Source organism: Dreissena polymorpha, chromosome 8, assembly GCF_020536995.1.
Source record: "Dreissena polymorpha isolate Duluth1 chromosome 8, UMN_Dpol_1.0, whole genome shotgun sequence".
In the NCBI taxonomy this organism is placed as follows: Eukaryota; Metazoa; Mollusca; class Bivalvia; order Myida; family Dreissenidae; genus Dreissena; species Dreissena polymorpha.
The window spans coordinates 12,117,986-12,139,625 of NC_068362.1; the positions used below are offsets into that span (position 1 = coordinate 12,117,986).

At 35.9% G+C, this 21,640-nt stretch overlaps 2 long non-coding RNA genes across 7 annotated transcripts; both read left to right on the plus strand.

Moving 5' to 3' along the window:
• The first annotated feature begins 389 nt into the window (after positions 1-389).
• LOC127842705 (uncharacterized) lies at positions 390-5,828 on the plus strand. The gene is made up of 4 exons (XR_008031834.1): positions 390-555; positions 2,060-2,177; positions 2,598-2,773; positions 5,691-5,828. It is a non-coding gene; the product is annotated as an uncharacterized LOC127842705 (long non-coding RNA).
• A 3,610-nt stretch (positions 5,829-9,438) lies between these two features.
• Positions 9,439-20,727, plus strand: LOC127842817 (uncharacterized). Of its 6 annotated transcripts, none has more exons than XR_008031891.1 (8): positions 9,439-9,598; positions 10,380-10,441; positions 12,952-13,013; positions 14,690-14,751; positions 15,523-15,584; positions 17,261-17,311; positions 18,093-18,154; positions 20,663-20,727. It is a non-coding gene; the product is annotated as an uncharacterized LOC127842817 (long non-coding RNA). The 6 variants fall into 6 exon arrangements; XR_008031892.1 differs by having other exon boundaries at positions 14,690-14,740; positions 17,261-17,322; XR_008031890.1 differs by having other exon boundaries at positions 14,690-14,740.
• The last annotated feature ends 913 nt before the right edge of the window (positions 20,728-21,640 follow it).

Consider the following 21,640-nt stretch of genomic DNA (forward strand, 5'->3'; position numbering starts at 1 on the left):
GCTCGCACATTGCATCACTTGTTTTACACATGTTCAACAGGCACGGTTTTACCCCCCCCCCCCCAGCCACTAAAGCCTTCTTTTTTCGTGTAGGTGTTTTCTGTGAAACCAACTTAGCCAGATGTTCCGATTTCCCCGATTTCTGACGGGTGCCCCTACCAACCAAACTGTCTATTATCCACAGGGGGGAGGGGCGGGGCATGAATGTATGTTGAGGCACGAACGACGGGTGTAGAAGGGTCTCACTAAAACGCTTACGGAATTTGCATACAATATAGATAACGTTGAAAACTGCATACGATATGAACAAAGAAGGAAATTGCAGACGGTAATCGCTGTCCGTTAATATGGTGTTTATTATGGTTTAGTTATTTTAATTTTATTTTTTGATGTTAAAAATACACGATGGATACTTAAATATTGATGTTTACCTTTTTTAGTTTGATATTTTATGGTGTAGATTAACCTAAGTAAATATAACAATCAAAACAGTAGGGCATGGAATGGCAGATCAACATTGTTAATTTTCGGATAAACTTTCTGGATTTTGTCAAGGTATATTTTTTCATAGATTTTCAGTTTGTTTGCTTCAAGAAGTAGTATGTGGATATAACATTTCCTGTAAAAAGAATATATTTCATCAATCATAACGTGTTTATGAGACGTATTGGCTCTCATAATGACGATTTTAGCGGATATTTCTGTCTGTTACACTGTTGTCAAAATCTAAAACGCTTCACAATTTATCTGTCAAATCATTTCTTATTATACGATTTTAAAATGACATCAACTGTAGTAACACATCTTTGATACATTTTAGTGCTTATATGCTTCTCAAAGTTTTCTACTTTCACTTTATTTATTTTTAAGATGATTGTATAACTGTTGATCAATGGATAGCTGAAAGACTGTCAAATGAATATGGAATTAGGTTGTAGTAGATACAGTCAAGTTACCATTACCGGATCATTACCCATAGAGGATCACTTTCATGTTCAAGAATGCGCTTCCCGATAAATAGTTGTCAGTTTTGGATGATATTTTGAACACAGCATTTTCAATCACATATAGAAAACAATTATAACAAAAACAAATGAATATAATTTACAACTGGCAATGTAATTTTGGCATTGTAAACAACACAGTTCATGTTTCGACAGTTCAAATAGCGTGGTAGAAGCCCCCTGAGTGGTTTCGATCACGTGATCCGTTATGGCTACAACTGATCTGTTAATGCATGAATTCTGCAGCGAAAAAAAGGTATCACAAATACATTTTGCCTGCGTTTAAAAATAAGACTATATGCTGAATCAGCGAGCAAAGGTAATATTTAATCAAACTGATGTAAAAGAAGTCTCCAAAACATTTATTGCTTTTCACCAGAACAACTTTATTACGCTACTGATCCGGTAATGGTAACATGACTGTACATGTATTATAAAATTTGTGTTAAAAATCTGTGTGCAATCCTGTAATGGACTGTAAGCAATCGCAATTCTATTTGTAACACCAGAATTAACCCTTTACATGCTGGGAAATTTTTCGTCTGCTAAAATGTCGTCTGCTGAATTTCTACAATTAGCATTTCTTTGATTTTTTTTCAAAAAATACTATCAGAATAGCAAACAGTTTGGATCCAGATGAGACGCCACGTTCTGTGGCGTCTCATCTGGATCCAAACTGTTTGCAAAGGCCTTCAAAATTTGGTTCCCGCACTGAAAGGATTAATGAATGCGTTATCAATGTCAATTAAGTGTTCATGATCAAGTTGAAATTAAAACAGTGATGCACAAAGATAATGATTCGTTAAAACAAATATAGAAATAAAAAATGTAGAACAACACAAATTTGGAAGTCACATTAGAGACTATAGTTTCCAGTTTTAGACAATTTAAAGGTTGTCTGCTCATATGTTTTGGAATATTGGTAAGATTGTTACCAGATTCAATACTTTTGCGGGCATTTTTTTAATTTGTAATATATTATGTTTAAATATAATTTAAACCACACATATATATTTTGCAATAATTTTGTTAAGGCCTGTATCTTGTTGTTTCAGTGAAGAACTCCAATGATATACATGTAGGGGCATGTGTCCAAAGCTGATCCACATCATAACATACTCATTGGGAATAATGACATAGTACCAAAAGATGTGCTTATACTGTAATTAGCAGGTATGGTATGACTCACACCATGTATTGTTTACCTCATTTGTGTTTACTATTTATTCTATATTTTCCATTTGTAAAAACAACATATGATTTATTGATTATCTTATCCATGGTATGCCGATGTTTAGATAAAAACTAACAGAATTTATTAAACAAAAATGCCTTAGCTTTTTTCACTATGCATATCTGGAGGGAACAGAAATAAATTATGTACAAAACAAAAATCTTATTTTCATGTTGATAACAGTGTATCATTTGATTAATAATGTGTTGTGTTATTTTTACAAATATTAAGTTCAATAAGAAAAACAACAATGCAGGGAAAAATAATATGTGGTTACCACTGTATTGATGTATTATTGATGTGTTTGTGGAACGTTGCAGTCATAAATTATCAGTCATTGTTATATATTTTCATTGCAGATCTTCACAATTGAACCTGGCAGATCCTGGTGCAACCTTACCTTACCATGTTTACATCTAACCGTCAGTTTGAGCTGTGTGTGGGTGGTAACACGGACTATATACATGTATTGCCCAGTGATTGTCTTGTGATGGACCTTTTTAACATATCAAGTATTTAATTGAAGACTTAAGAGGTCAGTTTTCATCAAAGAATTTAAAAATACTGTTTTTTTGTAAGGGTGAATATGTGGTTATAATGGCATTGATGTATATCTTGTGTCTGTTTTTAATCAGCCTTTCATCCATTATTATGAATATTAAGCATGATAAAGTATTTTAAGGGAATATAATGTAGAAATGTTATGTTGTTTCTGCACAAGCTTTTGAATACAAGAAATTCTATGTTCACTCAGCACTGTTTACACATTGTCAATGAATTTGCTTGTTTTAGTTTCCAAATCTGTCTGTCTCAAGCTCCCTGTGAATAATGTACTTTTTTACATTGCATCCATTGATTTTAAATGGGGTGTATTATGCACATGTCACACTTTTTTACAAAAACATCAAGGTCAAAGGTAAAATATATGGGTCAAAATCATAACTTTTGCAATATTGAAGATAGCAACTTGATATTTGGCATGCATGTGTAACTCATGGAGCTGCACATTTTGAGTGGTGAAAGGTCAAGGTCATCCTTCAAGGCCAAAGGTCAAATATATGGGTCAAAATCGCTCAAAAAGGGACATTGTGTATTGTGTTTTACAAACACATACCTTGTTATGTTATGTAATGGCCTTTCAATCATCTTATTTTTTATGAAATACGCTGGATTTGTCTTTTCATTTCATCCATGATATCATTATGTTTTTTTTGCCTGTTACATTTTGCGGCCCAATGTACGTGTTAAGCAGTTTAACCATTTACAACGGCATTTGTGGCGAGGCTTACAGTCATAAGGTTGGTCATTACATGCACTGCATATCATAAAATCGTTTGGCTTTTATTGACAAAATTTGCGAAAACGGTGTTAAAGACTAAACATCACAAGTGTCGCAACTTCGTCCCCACCTGGGAATTCAGAGCGCAAATTTCAGATTTTAATGTGTCAGATTTTACACTTGTATAATGAAGAAGTCATCTCTTGACAAGATGGTGATGTCCTGATCTCGTTCCAAGCCACACATGATACTTGTTTTGCTTTTAATCAAAATCGGTGTTAAATAGTAAACATAAAAAGTGTCACAAATTCGCCCCTATTGAGAAGTCAGAGCTAAAATTTCTGATTTTAATTTGTCAGATTTTGCACTTTTATAATGAAGAAGTCATCTCTTGACAAGATGGTGGTGTCCTTATCTCGTGCCGAGCCACAAATGATTCTTGTTTTGGTTCAAAGCAACATATAAACGAAGATTTTTTTAATGTACTTTGTTTTAAATTCTGTTCTTTGAAAAATGCATGTACTTTGTTTTAAATTCTGTTCTTTGAAAAATGCATAATAAGTCATCAACTATTATAATTTTATGAAAATATTACTTTAATTTTGGTTAATGCAGTTATTGATAGAAATTGTTTTAACGCATACGATGTAGATAACGTTCGCGAACCACAATAGAAACGTTCGTTGAGTTCACGTTTAAACGCGACGGTCACGTTCTTACAGTGGGTATTATTTGTTGATCTTACTTCACTTTATCGACCATTTGTCATTTAACAGTATGAACACACGAACAATCAAAGTAAAATTAGATGTAAGCGATCGTTTTTTTCCGTTTAAGTTTCAAACATTACCTCGAAAAAGTGTGTGCAAAGGCTCATTATCGACAATAAAGATAACTTAATAATAAGCTGTAAAAACAACAAGCAACAGTTTATGGGATTTAAGTATTAGTCTTATTAAAATATACGGTCAGTACAAACATATATTGTAATATATGCTACTAACAATCGTTAAGTATAAACTGTAAGCAAACATCAACAATAACAATAACAGTTCGAGTATAAATATAGGTGAATGGAAAAAGTGAAAATCATTTAATTGTCTTATAAAAATTATGAGCACAATTTTTCCACATTCCAGTGACTCTTATCTTCGGACAACATAGGTACGGATTCAGATAACTGAAGCCCATTTATAACACCCTTTACCTTGCGTCTCAATAAGATATGAGCGGCTTCTATGTGACTTGAATATAATTGATCATTTGATATTAAAGCGTAATTATTTTAGTGCAGTCAGACGCAGTAGCCGCCGAAACGTACACCTACTACGTTAGTTAAGTGAAATGTCTGTGCGCCGTTATTTTGCTAGATTTCGTATAACGTCTTCCTTATGAACTGCATAATGTTACAACTTTGATAAAAACACTCAATTCACCATTATTGTTGAGTTAATCATAACGCTAAAACGGACTAACTAATGTACACGGAGAAAGTAAATTAAAAACATTTTCTGGAGCAAGAAGTTGAAAAACAAAACATTACACATCAATTTTGACTTCCATTGCAACCAAATTTAGGTTCGATGATGACAGCCAGATATTGCTCTCTATTAATTGAATGTTTGAAAAATTCGTTAGACCAGTATCATACGAAAATGGATCTTATTTAAGTGTGGTTCCCTCATTGAACTTATGTTGTCTGTCGACTTTTAGAATAATGTGTAAGAAATAAATGTATTGCTTCAGATTCACGAGCTTTTTTTTAAGAAGTGAAATATGCAAATGTATGTTATATATATTTTTTTCTGTTTCTTAAACGTATCTTATTTATTTGTGACTACGTGCTTATTTTTTTTAAGATATGAGAGATTCAAATGTGTCTTATTTATCTTTTATCCATGTCTTAAATGTGTTTTATTTATATAAGACTACATTCTATACTGCCAGTGTCATGCGAAAATGGATCTTATTTCTTAATATCCACCTTCACACTTTATTCTTTATTAGCGCCGTCTTTCATTAGGCTATCACTATTTAAAGAACAGATTACTGTGAAATTAATTAAAATGTGCAACGGTGATATTGATCCATTCTCGTTGTTAATTTAAAATGTACACAACAGTTTAGCAATAAATGAAATCAGTTATTTTGGCAGTTAATCCTTTTTTTCCAGTACGTTAGCCAGGTGCCTGTGTATTGAGCTGACAAGATAGGGATCATCACAGCAGGTTGCTAATACACAGTGTAGACTTCCCCTGTTTTATTATTGTATTTGTTATTTACCTGATTGGAATAAATGAAGTGTATTCAATCGGGTCTGCTGGCGTTATGTTCAAGGTCATTTTATGTGAAAAGCTGGGTTTCGGACATAATTTCAATCGTTTTGCTTTTATACACAATTTTTGAAATAATGAATATATTGGCGCGATGAAACATGATTTATAAATCAAGCTGACAGAATAGTTTCAGTTCTTAATTATGTGTACGGTAATTTAATTCCCATCTCTCGCTTAACTTAACGTTCAATGGCACGCGCACTTAACAAAATTATAAAACATCAAGTGTTTCATTTTATTTCTTTTTATAAATTATGCACAAATATTATATGTTATAAAAAAATTCATGTTATGTTATGTACGAACGAAAGGCTGCACGAACGTACGGACCGACGGACGAAGGGACGGACGTACGAGGGAACGAACGAACGGACGGATTAGCGAATTGACGAATGAACAAACGGACGGATTAGGCCGGGTTTCCATGCATCCGTGTCCGCGCTCCGGGTCCGCGTTCCGTGTCCGCGTTCTGTATACGGACACGGAGTATCGTTTCCATGCATCCGCTTATTATTTAAGCCTTTCCGTGTAAAAAGCTCATTCCAAACGTGGTGGTACTTGGATTAGGATGTCGTTATTAGAAGAGCACACATTTTTTTTTACTTGTCACGTGCAATCATAAGAAACCGTCAAAATTACGGTACATACTACCATCTTATTAGAGAATTAGAGCTGAACGATGAAGAGTTTAGGACCTTGGTAAGTTATTAATAATTATTAACAAAATATTTAAATACTGTTATAACCCAAGGTATACAAAAATCCTAAATATCTCATTGTTTCATACCGCTATCAGCTAATTTCTCCAACACCACAGTACAGAAAGCCGAAACTAGCTGATAAGCCACTCTGGACAAGCTGAATTAATGACAATTAGCATAGTTAGATTGATACACATTACTGATTATTCGTATTACAGACTTTAAAACTTAAATGTGAACCCGCATAGACAAAAAAGAACATAAATAGCGACTTCTTATAGCGTTATATCTTGTTTGAAATATATACTGTGTCTTTTGAAAAGCGATTATAGAGTGTAGACGATATATATTCGAATTGTTTGATGCAATGTCTTTGTCTTTGTATTCTTTCTTACGTTGGTTGTATATTTCAGAGTGATCCCTTACTAAATATATTATTTTTTCACTAATATTTATGCTTGAAAGTCGACCATTCATGTTCACTTCCGTCCGTGTACTGAGTCCGCGTCCGTGAAAAATCGCTCACCGAGCGATTTTTCACGGACGCAATTCGCGGACGAAAAATGCGGACGCGGAACGCGGATACATGGAATCGCTCCAACAGATTTCAACCAGTTCGTTTTTTTCGCGGACACGGACACACGGACACGGAACGCGGACGCGGAGACATGGAAACCCGGCCTTAACGAAGAAGGGACGGACGGACGCATATATTCAATGCGCTTTCGGTAATTCTTTTGCGCTTTCGGTACCGATACCGAAAGCGCGCGCTTTCGGTTAATCTAGTAATCCCACTTGTCACTCACTCACAGCTTCTTTCGCATATTCAGTCCATCAATCCCATTCTTACAGTAAGTCAATTAGTGAGTTCCCTCCGGCTCAATATTTTCATTAGCCGAATTTACGGTAGATCACATACAGTCTTTACATTCTATCAGTTTTATGGCGTTTGATGAAAATAAGTTATAGCCAAATTATTCAATCAGTGTAACTGTATTTCAATCGCGCACTTGTAAACTCGCACTGTCAGTAAATCGCATGTTCATTCGCGGAGTGAGTCCGTCCCTCAAACATTCTTACAGTCAGTCACTCGCTTACATAAACAGTCGCGCAGTCAGTCGATCACACCGTCGAAAAGTAAATCGCATAGTTAGTCAATCGCTCACTGTGAAACTCAAAGAGGATGCAAAAATCTAAATATTCATACTTAAAGAGGATGCAAAAATCCTAAAGCGTGCAACAAATGTCCTTCCTCAGACAACATATCGCAAAATCGTGAATTGGCAATAGTAATTGTATAAGTGTATATAGAATGTGATAATATTGTATATGTAGTATACATGTTCTTAAACGACAAAGAACTACTTATTTTGTTATAATATAAAACTATATCTAAAACCCCAAAATCATTTAGAAGTTACCTTACAGTAAAATACACATGAATCCCAGTTCGAAAGACCCATTTTGCAATCTTCAATAGCTATGCAGTACTTAGTTACAACAATAATGTACTTTATTTGGTTCACTATTGGCCCCAATCCTGTGTATTATCCCCGTTCATTGATATCCTGCTGTGGTCACAGAGCAGCGATCATTATCGGTGATCAAAACTAACAGGTGCACAGGAAAAAATGCATTAACCCAGTGGTAGGTCCGTTGAGAGCTTATGAGGATTATACGCATAATGTGGATATGCTGGGGTCTGTCATTTATTGACGCTGTATTTTTCAATGAACGGAGATAATACACAGGATTGATACTTTATTAATTAACTCTTTTTGCTGATATATATATAAAGGCAAATAAAAGCATTTGTAAAGTATATCAACTGACAGGAATATGTTATACATCTTCATTCTGATTTAAATCACACAGCTTTACATTACTTTAATATTTTCGTAAAATATTTGATGATATGTAAATCACGTAAGAATGCTTAAAGAATCGATATTACCATTGCATCTGATCTTCAAATTGTATTTTTGAAAACTGATTAACACGATAACTTAATAAAGTATGTCCGTCTCTCTTATATTAAATACATTGTAAACAAGTGGTTTTATAACAACAACAACCACAACATCATAAGTGGTATTACATAAATGGAGAATGAAATATCTTTACCAAATATACAATTATAATTACATTTCTATATTTCTTTATTTGCTCATTTTCAAATGAATAATATAATGAGAATTTTATTCCGTGTATTTAAAAAATCAAATTTGGCGTGTAAACGCTTATACAAAAATCTACCAATTTTATTTTAATAGTTTGCTGACTCCTTTATCAAATAATAAATACAATCAACTGAACCAGAGGTATATTTATAGAACAGAACAGAATATATTTTAATTTGTTTCACAGGCCACATAAAACAGTACATAAGTTGTAACAGCATTTAGTTCACAAAATTTTATTTCTCAAAACAACAATTACAGAATTATTTAGGGAAGGCGATCAGTGAGTTTACTTTTTGATTTTTGTAGCATTATAATTCAGTATTTTTTTTCCATTACGGACTATATCTAAAAACAGACATTTACTATTGTATGCTAGAAGCTTTATTGTAAGCTTCATTGCTGAAATAAATGTTGTTGTTGAATTTGATAGATCTCCTGCTTATTTATCTGTCTTCTTTAAAAACGCTGTGTCTATTTTTGATACATATCGGGTATTAAAATAGTATTAAAATAATACAAGACACTAGATACATATCGTTTAAGGTTGTATCAAAATAAGGTACATGAAAATTACTTTTGCCACAATTATTGATAATTACTTTTACTATTACACACTAAAACTTTATAGGTTACAATATACTAAATCTTTTTGGAGTGCAATGCTATACTCTTTAAAAACCTGAACACCATTTATAAGAAGACACAATTCTCTGTGTGGGCACTTGCCATGACTTTATTTTAGAATGTTTCTTTGTGCATGTGGTAGGGAAAACATTGATGTTTAACAGAAATTCACTCATTTGCTTGAAGGTTAAAGACTACATGAGACTTTGACAGATGGCGGGAAACCCACATCCACTGGTACGAACCCGGTAAATTGATGGCTGTAAAACAGTGACCGCTGATTCGCATCGAGTTCTTTCTTGCAAAACGCATGACCCCCCTTTTTATTGTCTAAATCATTGCGACTTGGAATGCTCTTTAAGAAAAGGTATGGTTATGGGGGTCTCTATGCGCAAAAGTTTGACTTTATTTTTTGTTGAAGTTATTGCTTTTACATTGAATTTGTGTAGGAAATCTTTTGGTATATTGTAACCTAAACTAGCTTTAGGTAAAAATGAAATATCATCTGCAAGTGCAAAATATGACTGGGAAAGCTGATTTTTGGTCATTTCTTAACAAAAGAGAAGAAAATAAGTGCCTTAAATGCATGAATTCAGATAATTTGACCTGGAATAGTTGTTTTTCAAGTTGACCCCCACCCTGATATAGCCAAATAAGGGCTAAATTGCTTTCCGACTTGAATTCAAAGGCATATTGGTTGACCGTGTAGCGTTAGTGTGCTACATGAAGTCAGAATTCAACGCCAGGAACTCCGTGATCCAGTGACGCAACAATAGCTAGTGCATAAAGCATGAACATTCAAACAGAGCCCCATTTCACCGACATGGAATGGCGGACATTTTTACAGTTTGGACAGTGCAGCAGACACTTAATTGAGGCAGCCTTCATATTTAGTGCAATCATGAACATAACAAGGTTTATTACTTCATATTATTCATAAAAATACACTAAAAATACTTAAGTGCATGTTTTTTGCCATTTTATATCTATTTTTTATTGGGAATTTTGACTTTTTCAGGTAGAGGAATGTCTGCAACTAAGCCGAGGGCCACTGGATAAGGGTTGTTGATGGTAAAACAGGTAATAATACTAAATTATTATCATGTACGCAAGCAAATAAGCATATTTATGATGCTTAAGGTGTGAAATACTGTCATAATCAGGTTTGTGGTCACTCAAACCCTTGCCGCCTTGCAATTCCCCGTGCAGTTTGTATGGATAGTTCCGCGTCCTGACACGTAAAGCTCGCGCTTTGTTGGCAGCAGAAGTTGGCACTTAACAGGTTTATCCTTGTTCCTAAGCATGTATGCAGTGCATCTGAGTTGATATGCTACTTGTAACCCTACAATTAGCTTGTGTTTGGTATTGTTTTCTCACAATATGCTTACAGTCATGGTCCCGGCTTGAAAGGATGTGGCGTCCGACTTAAACATAGGATTGTTGTAGCAAGTGTCCCCTTCATCATTTACCTTAGAGGGATCTTTTTGCCAAAATGTGGCACTTTCAGCAACCAGTTTAGTTTTTCATTTGGTACATGCTTCTCTCATTCAGTGATTTATGGGAAGTATTGACCTTATTTGCTTGTCTTTGCATACAAAGGTGACATGGATCAATGATATGTGTTGTGTTGAGAATTCTGCGGGAAGCTGTGTCCCCAGAAGATGTACTAGAAACCTCTTTCAGGAAGCCTGCATTGATCTGAGCTGCCTTTCTGCCCCTGTTACTTCATAGAACTTCATTTCTAAGCTTATAATGCTCTCCAACATATATGTATCTTGTTCATTTTAACCTTTCCTTCTAGTTTAAACCCCCAAAATGAGCATTTTTGTCTTTCGCTCAGTTATTAACGCCCATTTTGACCAGATTGCCACCATAAAAATAGTCAAAAGTACTTGTTTTGCGCCCAAAATATGAAATTTTGTATTCTCTTGAACCTCTGAATGACAGCTGGCAGAGCATATTGACCATCTGCTGCAGTTTAAAGGCACCCATGGCATTATATGCTAGAATATACCATTTGCGACTGGTAAATAAATGGGCTCCGAGCAACAAGGCGCTTTCAAGATTTCACACTTTTATAAGTGTGAAACAACAAGTTATAGGAAGCTTATTGATTTCTACACTTCAAAGTATCTTTGATCTCTCATTTTTGCTTATTTGTTGTTTGTCTTGGATGAAATTGGATATTTTTGCTGGGAAATTGACATTTTTGGGGGTATTTAAAAAAAAACACACACAAAAAAGACATTATCAAAATTGCTTAGAGTGAAAATATCTGACAAGTTCATTCTTTCCCCACCCCGCATAAGCCCCACGTGCCTGTCCATATGGTTTGTTTTGGTATTTTGTTGCAGATATTGAACACAACTGCTTTAACTCTTAAAGGGACATTTAAGCTTTAACAGCCCTTAAATCGCCTTCTTCGGACCGAAAACACCCGCATGTGAAAATGTGATCTAAAATGGCCAAATGGACAGATAATCCAGCCAAACTTAATATATTGGTGCAATATGAATAGGAAGATAATAATATGCAAGAAAAACACATTTCATGCAGAACATATTTTTCCTTTAGGTTACAATATACTAAATCTTTTTGGAGTGCAATGCTATACTCTTTAAAAACCTGAACACCATTTATAAGAAGACACAATTCTCTGTGTGGGCACTTGCCATGACTTTATTTTAGAATGTTTCTTTGTGCATGTGGGTAGGGAAAACATTGATGTTTAACAGAAATTCACTCATTTGCTTGAAGGTTAAAGAGTACATGAGACTTTGACAGATGGCGGGAAACCCACATCCACTGGTACGAACCCGGTAAATTGATGGCTGTAAAACAGTGACCGCTGATTCGCATCGAGTTCTTTCTTGCAAAACGCATGACCCCCCTTTTTTATTGTCTAAATCATTGCGACTTGGAATGCTCTTTAAGAAAAGGTATGGTTATGGGGGTCTCTATGCGCAAAAGTTTGACTTTATTTTTTGTTGAAGTTATTGCTTTTACATTGAATTTGTGTAGGAAATCTTTTGGTATATTGTAACCTAAACTAGCTTTAGGTAAAAATGAAATATCATCTGCAAGTGCAAAATATGACTGGGAAAGCTGATTTTTGGTCATTTCTTAACAAAAGAGAAGAAAATAAGTGCCTTAAATGCATGAATTCAGATAATTTGACCTGGAATAGTTGTTTTTCAAGTTGACCCCCACCCTGATATAGCCAAATAAGGGCTAAATTGCTTTCCGACTTGAATTCAAAGGCATATTGGTTGACCGTGTAGCGTTAGTGTGCTACATGAAGTCAGAATTCAACGCCAGGAACTCCGTGATCCAGTGACGCAACAATAGCTAGTGCATAAAGCATGAACATTCAAACAGAGCCCCATTTCACCGACATGGAATGGCGGACATTTTTACAGTTTGGACAGTGCAGCAGACACTTAATTGAGGCAGCCTTCATATTTAGTGCAATCATGAACATAACAAGGTTTATTACTTCATATTATTCATAAAAATACACTAAAAATACTTAAGTGCATGTTTTTTGCCATTTTATATCTATTTTTTATTGGGAATTTTGACTTTTTCAGGTAGAGGAATGTCTGCAACTAAGCCGAGGGCCACTGGATAAGGGTTGTTGATGGTAAAACAGGTAATAATACTAAATTATTATCATGTACGCAAGCAAATAAGCATATTTATGATGCTTAAGGTGTGAAATACTGTCATAATCAGGTTTGTGGTCACTCAAACCCTTGCCGCCTTGCAATTCCCCGTGCAGTTTGTATGGATAGTTCCGCGTCCTGACACGTAAAGCTCGCGCTTTGTTGGCAGCAGAAGTTGGCACTTAACAGGTTTATCCTTGTTCCTAAGCATGTATGCAGTGCATCTGAGTTGATATGCTACTTGTAACCCTACAATTAGCTTGTGTTTGGTATTGTTTTCTCACAATATGCTTACAGTCATGGTCCCGGCTTGAAAGGATGTGGCGTCCGACTTAAACATAGGATTGTTGTAGCAAGTGTCCCCTTCATCATTTACCTTAGAGGGATCTTTTTGCCAAAATGTGGCACTTTCAGCAACCAGTTTAGTTTTTCATTTGGTACATGCTTCTCTCATTCAGTGATTTATGGGAAGTATTGACCTTATTTGCTTGTCTTTGCATACAAAGGTGACATGGATCAATGATATGTGTTGTGTTGAGAATTCTGCGGGAAGCTGTGTCCCCAGAAGATGTACTAGAAACCTCTTTCAGGAAGCCTGCATTGATCTGAGCTGCCTTTCTGCCCCTGTTACTTCATAGAACTTCATATCTAAGCTTATAATGCTCTCCAACATATATGTATCTTGTTCATTTTAACCTTTCCTTCTAGTTTAAACCCCCAAAATGAGCATTTTTGTCTTTCGCTCAGTTATTAACGCCCATTTTGACCAGATTGCCACCATAAAAATAGTCAAAAGTACTTGTTTTGCGCCCAAAATATGAAATTTTGTATTCTCTTGAACCTCTGAATGACAGCTGGCAGAGCATATTGACCATCTGCTGCAGTTTAAAGGCACCCATGGCATTATATGCTAGAATATACCATTTGCGACTGGTAAATAAATGGGCTCCGAGCAACAAGGCGCTTTCAAGATTTCACACTTTTATAAGTGTGAAACAACAAGTTATAGGAAGCTTATTGATTTCTACACTTCAAAGTATCTTTGATCTCTCATTTTTGCTTATTTGTTGTTTGTCTTGGATGAAATTGGATATTTTTGCTGGGAAATTGACATTTTTGGGGGTATTTAAAAAAAAACACACACAAAAAAGACATTATCAAAATTGCTTAGAGTGAAAATATCTGACAAGTTCATTCTTTCCCCACCCCGCATAAGCCCCACGTGCCTGTCCATATGGTTTGTTTTGGTATTTTGTTGCAGATATTGAACACAACTGCTTTAACTCTTAAAGGGACATTTAAGCTTTAACAGCCCTTAAATCGCCTTCTTCGGACCGAAAACACCCGCATGTGAAAATGTGATCTAAAATGGCCAAATGGACAGATAATCCAGCCAAACTTAATATATTGGTGCAATATGAATAGGAAGATAATAATATGCAAGAAAAACACATTTCATGCAGAACATATTTTTCCTTTAGGTTACAATATACTAAATCTTTTTGGAGTGCAATGCTATACTCTTTAAAAACCTGAACACCATTTATAAGAAGACACAATTCTCTGTGTGGGCACTTGCCATGACTTTATTTTAGAATGTTTCTTTGTGCATGTGGTAGGGAAAACATTGATGTTTAACAGAAATTCACTCATTTGCTTGAAGGTTAAAGACTACATGAGACTTTGACAGATGGCGGGAAACCCACATCCACTGGTACGAACCCGGTAAATTGATGGCTGTAAAACAGTGACCGCTGATTCGCATCGAGTTCTTTCTTGCAAAACGCATGACCCCCCTTTTTTATTGTCTAAATCATTGCGACTTGGAATGCTCTTTAAGAAAAGGTATGGTTATGGGGGTCTCTATGCGCAAAAGTTTGACTTTATTTTTTGTTGAAGTTATTGCTTTTACATTGAATTTGTGTAGGAAATCTTTTGGTATATTGTAACCTAAACTAGCTTTAGGTAAAAATGAAATATCATCTGCAAGTGCAAAATATGACTGGGAAAGCTGATTTTTGGTCATTTCTTAACAAAAGAGAAGAAAATAAGTGCCTTAAATGCATGAATTCAGATAATTTGACCTGGAATAGTTGTTTTTCAAGTTGACCCCCACCCTGATATAGCCAAATAAGGGCTAAATTGCTTTCCGACTTGAATTCAAAGGCATATTGGTTGACCGTGTAGCGTTAGTGTGCTACATGAAGTCAGAATTCAACGCCAGGAACTCCGTGATCCAGTGACGCAACAATAGCTAGTGCATAAAGCATGAACATTCAAACAGAGCCCCATTTCACCGACATGGAATGGCGGACATTTTTACAGTTTGGACAGTGCAGCAGACACTTAATTGAGGCAGCCTTCATATTTAGTGCAATCATGAACATAACAAGGTTTATTACTTCATATTATTCATAAAAATACACTAAAAATACTTAAGTGCATGTTTTTTGCCATTTTATATCTATTTTTTATTGGGAATTTTGACTTTTTCAGGTAGAGGAATGTCTGCAACTAAGCCGAGGGCCACTGGATAAGGGTTGTTGATGGTAAAACAGGTAATAATACTAAATTATTATCATGTACGCAAGCAAATAAGCATATTTATGATGCTTAAGGTGTGAAATACTGTCATAATCAGGTTTGTGGTCACTCAAACCCTTGCCGCCTTGCAATTCCCCGTGCAGTTTGTATGGATAGTTCCGCGTCCTGACACGTAAAGCTCGCGCTTTGTTGGCAGCAGAAGTTGGCACTTAACAGGTTTATCCTTGTTCCTAAGCATGTATGCAGTGCATCTGAGTTGATATGCTACTTGTAACCCTACAATTAGCTTGTGTTTGGTATTGTTTTCTCACAATATGCTTACAGTCATGGTCCCGGCTTGAAAGGATGTGGCGTCCGACTTAAACATAGGATTGTTGTAGCAAGTGTCCCCTTCATCATTTACCTTAGAGGGATCTTTTTGCCAAAATGTGGCACTTTCAGCAACCAGTTTAGTTTTTCATTTGGTACATGCTTCTCTCATTCAGTGATTTATGGGAAGTATTGACCTTATTTGCTTGTCTTTGCATACAAAGGTGACATGGATCAATGATATGTGTTGTGTTGAGAATTCTGCGGGAAGCTGTGTCCCCAGAAGATGTACTAGAAACCTCTTTCAGGAAGCCTGCATTGATCTGAGCTGCCTTTCTGCCCCTGTTACTTCATAGAACTTCATTTCTAAGCTTATAATGCTCTCCAACATATATGTATCTTGTTCATTTTAACCTTTCCTTCTAGTTTAAACCCCCAAAATGAGCATTTTTGTCTTTCGCTCAGTTATTAACGCCCATTTTGACCAGATTGCCACCATAAAAATAGTCAAAAGTACTTGTTTTGCGCCCAAAATATGAAATTTTGTATTCTCTTGAACCTCTGAATGACAGCTGGCAGAGCATATTGACCATCTGCTGCAGTTTAAAGGCACCCATGGCATTATATGCTAGAATATACCATTTGCGACTGGTAAATAAATGGGCTCCGAGCAACAAGGCGCTTTCAAGATTTCACACTTTTATAAGTGTGAAACAACAAGTTATAGGAAGCTTATTGATTTCTACACTTCAAAGTATCTTTGATCTCTCATTTTTGCTTATTTGTTGTTTGTCTTGGATGAAATTGGATATTTTTGCTGGGAAATTGACATTTTTGGGGGTATTTAAAAAAAAACACACACAAAAAAGACATTATCAAAATTGCTTAGAGTGAAAATATCTGACAAGTTCATTCTTTCCCCACCCCGCATAAGCCCCACGTGCCTGTCCATATGGTTTGTTTTGGTATTTTGTTGCAGATATTGAACACAACTGCTTTAACTCTTAAAGGGACATTTAAGCTTTAACAGCCCTTAAATCGCCTTCTTCGGACCGAAAGCACCCGCATGTGAAAATGTGATCTAAAATGGCCAAATGGACAGATAATCCAGCCAAACTTAATATATTGGTGCAATATGAATAGGAAGATAATAATATGCAAGAAAAACACATTTCATGCAGAACATATTTTTCCTTTAGGTTACAATATACTAAATCTTTTTGGAGTGCAATGCTATACTCTTTAAAAACCTGAACACCATTTATAAGAAGACACAATTCTCTGTGTGGGCACTTGCCATGACTTTATTTTAGAATGTTTCTTTGTGCATGTGGTAGGGAAAACATTGATGTTTAACAGAAATTCACTCATTTGCTTGAAGGTTAAAGACTACATGAGACTTTGACAGATGGCGGGAAACCCACATCCACTGGTACGAACCCGGTAAATTGATGGCTGTAAAACAGTGACCGCTGATTCGCATCGAGTTCTTTCTTGCAAAACGCATGACCCCCCTTTTTTATTGTCTAAATCATTGCGACTTGGAATGCTCTTTAAGAAAAGGTATGGTTATGGGGGTCTCTATGCGCAAAAGTTTGACTTTATTTTTTGTTGAAGTTATTGCTTTTACATTGAATTTGTGTAGGAAATCTTTTGGTATATTGTAACCTAAACTAGCTTTAGGTAAAAATGAAATATCATCTGCAAGTGCAAAATATGACTGGGAAAGCTGATTTTTGGTCATTTCTTAACAAAAGAGAAGAAAATAAGTGCCTTAAATGCATGAATTCAGATAATTTGACCTGGAATAGTTGTTTTTCAAGTTGACCCCCACCCTGATATAGCCAAATAAGGGCTAAATTGCTTTCCGACTTGAATTCAAAGGCATATTGGTTGACCGTGTAGCGTTAGTGTGCTACATGAAGTCAGAATTCAACGCCAGGAACTCCGTGATCCAGTGACGCAACAATAGCTAGTGCATAAAGCATGAACATTCAAACAGAGCCCCATTTCACCGACATGGAATGGCGGACATTTTTACAGTTTGGACAGTGCAGCAGACACTTAATTGAGGCAGCCTTCATATTTAGTGCAATCATGAACATAACAAGGTTTATTACTTCATATTATTCATAAAAATACACTAAAATACTTAAGTGCATGTTTTTTGCCATTTTATATCTATTTTTTATTGGGAATTTTGACTTTTTCAGGTAGAGGAATGTCTGCAACTAAGCCGAGGGCCACTGGATAAGGGTTGTTGATGGTAAAACAGGTAATAATACTAAATTATTATCATGTACGCAAGCAAATAAGCATATTTATGATGCTTAAGGTGTGAAATACTGTCATAATCAGGTTTGTGGTCACTCAAACCCTTGCCGCCCTTGCAATTCCCCGTGCAGTTTGTATGGATAGTTCCGCGTCCTGACACGTAAAGCTCGCGCTTTGTTGGCAGCAGAAGTTGGCACTTAACAGGTTTATCCTTGTTCCTAAGCATGTATGCAGTGCATCTGAGTTGATATGCTACTTGTAACCCTACAATTAGCTTGTGTTTGGTATTGTTTTCTCACAATATGCTTACAGTCATGGTCCCGGCTTGAAAGGATGTGGCGTCCGACTTAAACATAGGATGTTGTAGCAAGTGTCCCCTTCATCATTTACCTTAGAGGGATCTTTTTGCCAAAATGTGGCACTTTCAGCAACCAGTTTAGTTTTTCATTTGGTACATGCTTCTCTCATTCAGTGATTTATGGGAAGTATTGACCTTATTTGCTTGTCTTTGCATACAAAGGTGACATGGATCAATGATATGTGTTGTGTTGAGAATTCTGCGGGAAGCTGTGTCCCCAGAAGATGTACTAGAAACCTCTTTCAGGAAGCCTGCATTGATCTGAGCTGCCTTTCTGCCCCTGTTACTTCATAGAACTTCATTTCTAAGCTTATAATGCTCTCCAACATATATGTATCTTGTTCATTTTAACCTTTCCTTCTAGTTTAAACCCCCAAAATGAGCATTTTTGTCTTTCGCTCAGTTATTAACGCCCATTTTGACCAGATTGCCACCATAAAAATAGTCAAAAGTACTTGTTTTGCGCCCAAAATATGAAATTTTGTATTCTCTTGAACCTCTGAATGACAGCTGGCAGAGCATATTGACCATCTGCTGCAGTTTAAAGGCACCCATGGCATTATATGCTAGAATATACCATTTGCGACTGGTAAATAAATGGGCTCCGAGCAACAAGGCGCTTTCAAGATTTCACACTTTTATAAGTGTGAAACAACAAGTTATAGGAAGCTTATTGATTTCTACACTTCAAAGTATCTTTGATCTCTCATTTTTGCTTATTTGTTGTTTGTCTTGGATGAAATTGGATATTTTTGCTGGGAAATTGACATTTTTGGGGGTATTTAAAAAAAAACACACACAAAAAAGACATTATCAAAATTGCTTAGAGTGAAAATATCTGACAAGTTCATTCTTTCCCCACCCCGCATAAGCCCCACGTGCCTGTCCATATGGTTTGTTTTGGTATTTTGTTGCAGATATTGAACACAACTGCTTTAACTCTTAAAGGGACATTTAAGCTTTAACAGCCCTTAAATCGCCTTCTTCGGACCGAAAACACCCGCATGTGAAAATGTGATCTAAAATGGCCAAATGGACAGATAATCCAGCCAAACTTAATATATTGGTGCAATATGAATAGGAAGATAATAATATGCAAGAAAAACACATTTCATGCAGAACATATTTTTCCTTTAGGTTACAATATACTAAATCTTTTTGGAGTGCAATGCTATACTCTTTAAAAACCTGAACACCATTTATAAGAAGACACAATTCTCTGTGTGGGCACTTGCCATGACTTTATTTTAGAATGTTCTTTGTGCATGTGGTAGGGAAAACATTGATGTTTAACAGAAATTCACTCATTTGCTTGAAGGTTAAAGAGTACATGAGACTTTGACAGATGGCGGGAAACCCACATCCACTGGTACGAACCCGGTAAATTGATGGCTGTAAAACAGTGACCGCTGATCGCATCGAGTTCTTTCTTGCAAAACGCATGACCCCCCCTTTTTTATTGTCTAAATCATTGCGACTTGGAATGCTCTTTAAGAAAAGGTATGGTTATGGGGGTCTCTATGCGCAAAAGTTTGACTTTATTTTTTGTTGAAGTTATTGCTTTTACATTGAATTTGTGTAGGAAATCTTTTGGTATATTGTAACCTAAACTAGCTTTAGGTAAAAATGAAATATCATCTGCAAGTGCAAAATATGACTGGGAAAGCTGATTTTTGGTCATTTCTTAACAAAGAGAAGAAAAAATAAGTGCCTTAAATGCATGAATTCAGATAATTTGACCTGGAATAGTTGTTTTTCAAGTTGACCCCCACCCTGATATAGCCAAATAAGGGCTAAATTGCTTTCCGACTTGAATTCAAAGGCATATTGGTTGACCGTGTAGCGTTAGTGTGCTACATGAAGTCAGAATTCAACGCCAGGAACTCCGTGATCCAGTGACGCAACAATAGCTAGTGCATAAAGCATGAACATTCAAACAGAGCCCCATTTCACCGACATGGAATGGCGGACATTTTTACAGTTTGGACAGTGCAGCAGACACTTAATTGAGGCAGCCCTTCATATTTAGTGCAATCATGAAACATAACAAGGTTTATTACTTCATATTATTCATAAAAATACACTAAAAATACTTAAGTGCATGTTTTTGCCATTTATATCTATTTTTTATTGGGAATTTGACTTTTTCAGGTAGAGGAATGTCTGCAACTAAGCCGAGGGCCACTGGATAAGGGTTGTTGATGGTAAAACAGGTAATAATACTAAATTATTATCATGTACAGCAAGCCAAATAAGCATATTTATGATGCTTAAGGTGTGAAATACTGTCATAATCAGGTTTGTGGTCACTCAAACCCTTGCCGCCTTGCAATTCCCCGTGCAGTTTGTATGGATAGTTCCGCGTCCTGACACGTAAAGCTCGCGCTTTGTTGGCAGCAGAAGTTGGCACTTAACAGGTTTATCCTTGTTCCTAAGCATGTATTGCAGTGCATCTGAGTTGATATGCTACTTGTAACCCTACAATTAGCTTGTGTTTGGTATTGTTTTCTCACAATATGCTTACAGTCATGGTCCCGGCTTGAAAGGATGTGGCGTCCGACTTAAACATAGGATTGTGTGTAGCAAGTGTCCCCTTCATCATTTACCTTAGAGGGATCTTTTTGCCAAAATGTGGCACTTTCAGCAACCAGTTTAGTTTTTCATTTGGTACATTGCTTCTCTCATTCAGTGATTTATGGGAAGTATTGACCTTATTTGCTTGTCTTTGCATACAAAGGTGACATGGATCAATGATATGTGTTGTGGTTGAGAAGTCTGCGGGAAGCTGTGTCCCCAGAAGATGTACTAGAAACCTCTTTCAGGAAGCCTGCATTGATCTGAGCTGCTTTCTCTGTTCTCTGCCCCTGTTCTTACTTCATAGAACTTCATTTCTAAGCTTATAATGCTCTCCAACATATATGTATCTTGTTCATTTTAACCTTTCCTTCTAGTTTAAACCCCAAAATGAGCATTTTTTGTCTTTTCGCTCAGTTATTAACGCCCATTTTGACCAGATTGCCACCATAAAATAGTCAAAAGTACTTGTTTTGCGCCAAAATATGAAATTTTGTATTCTCTTGAACCTCTGAATGACAGCTGGCAGAGCAATATTGACCATCTGCTGCAGTT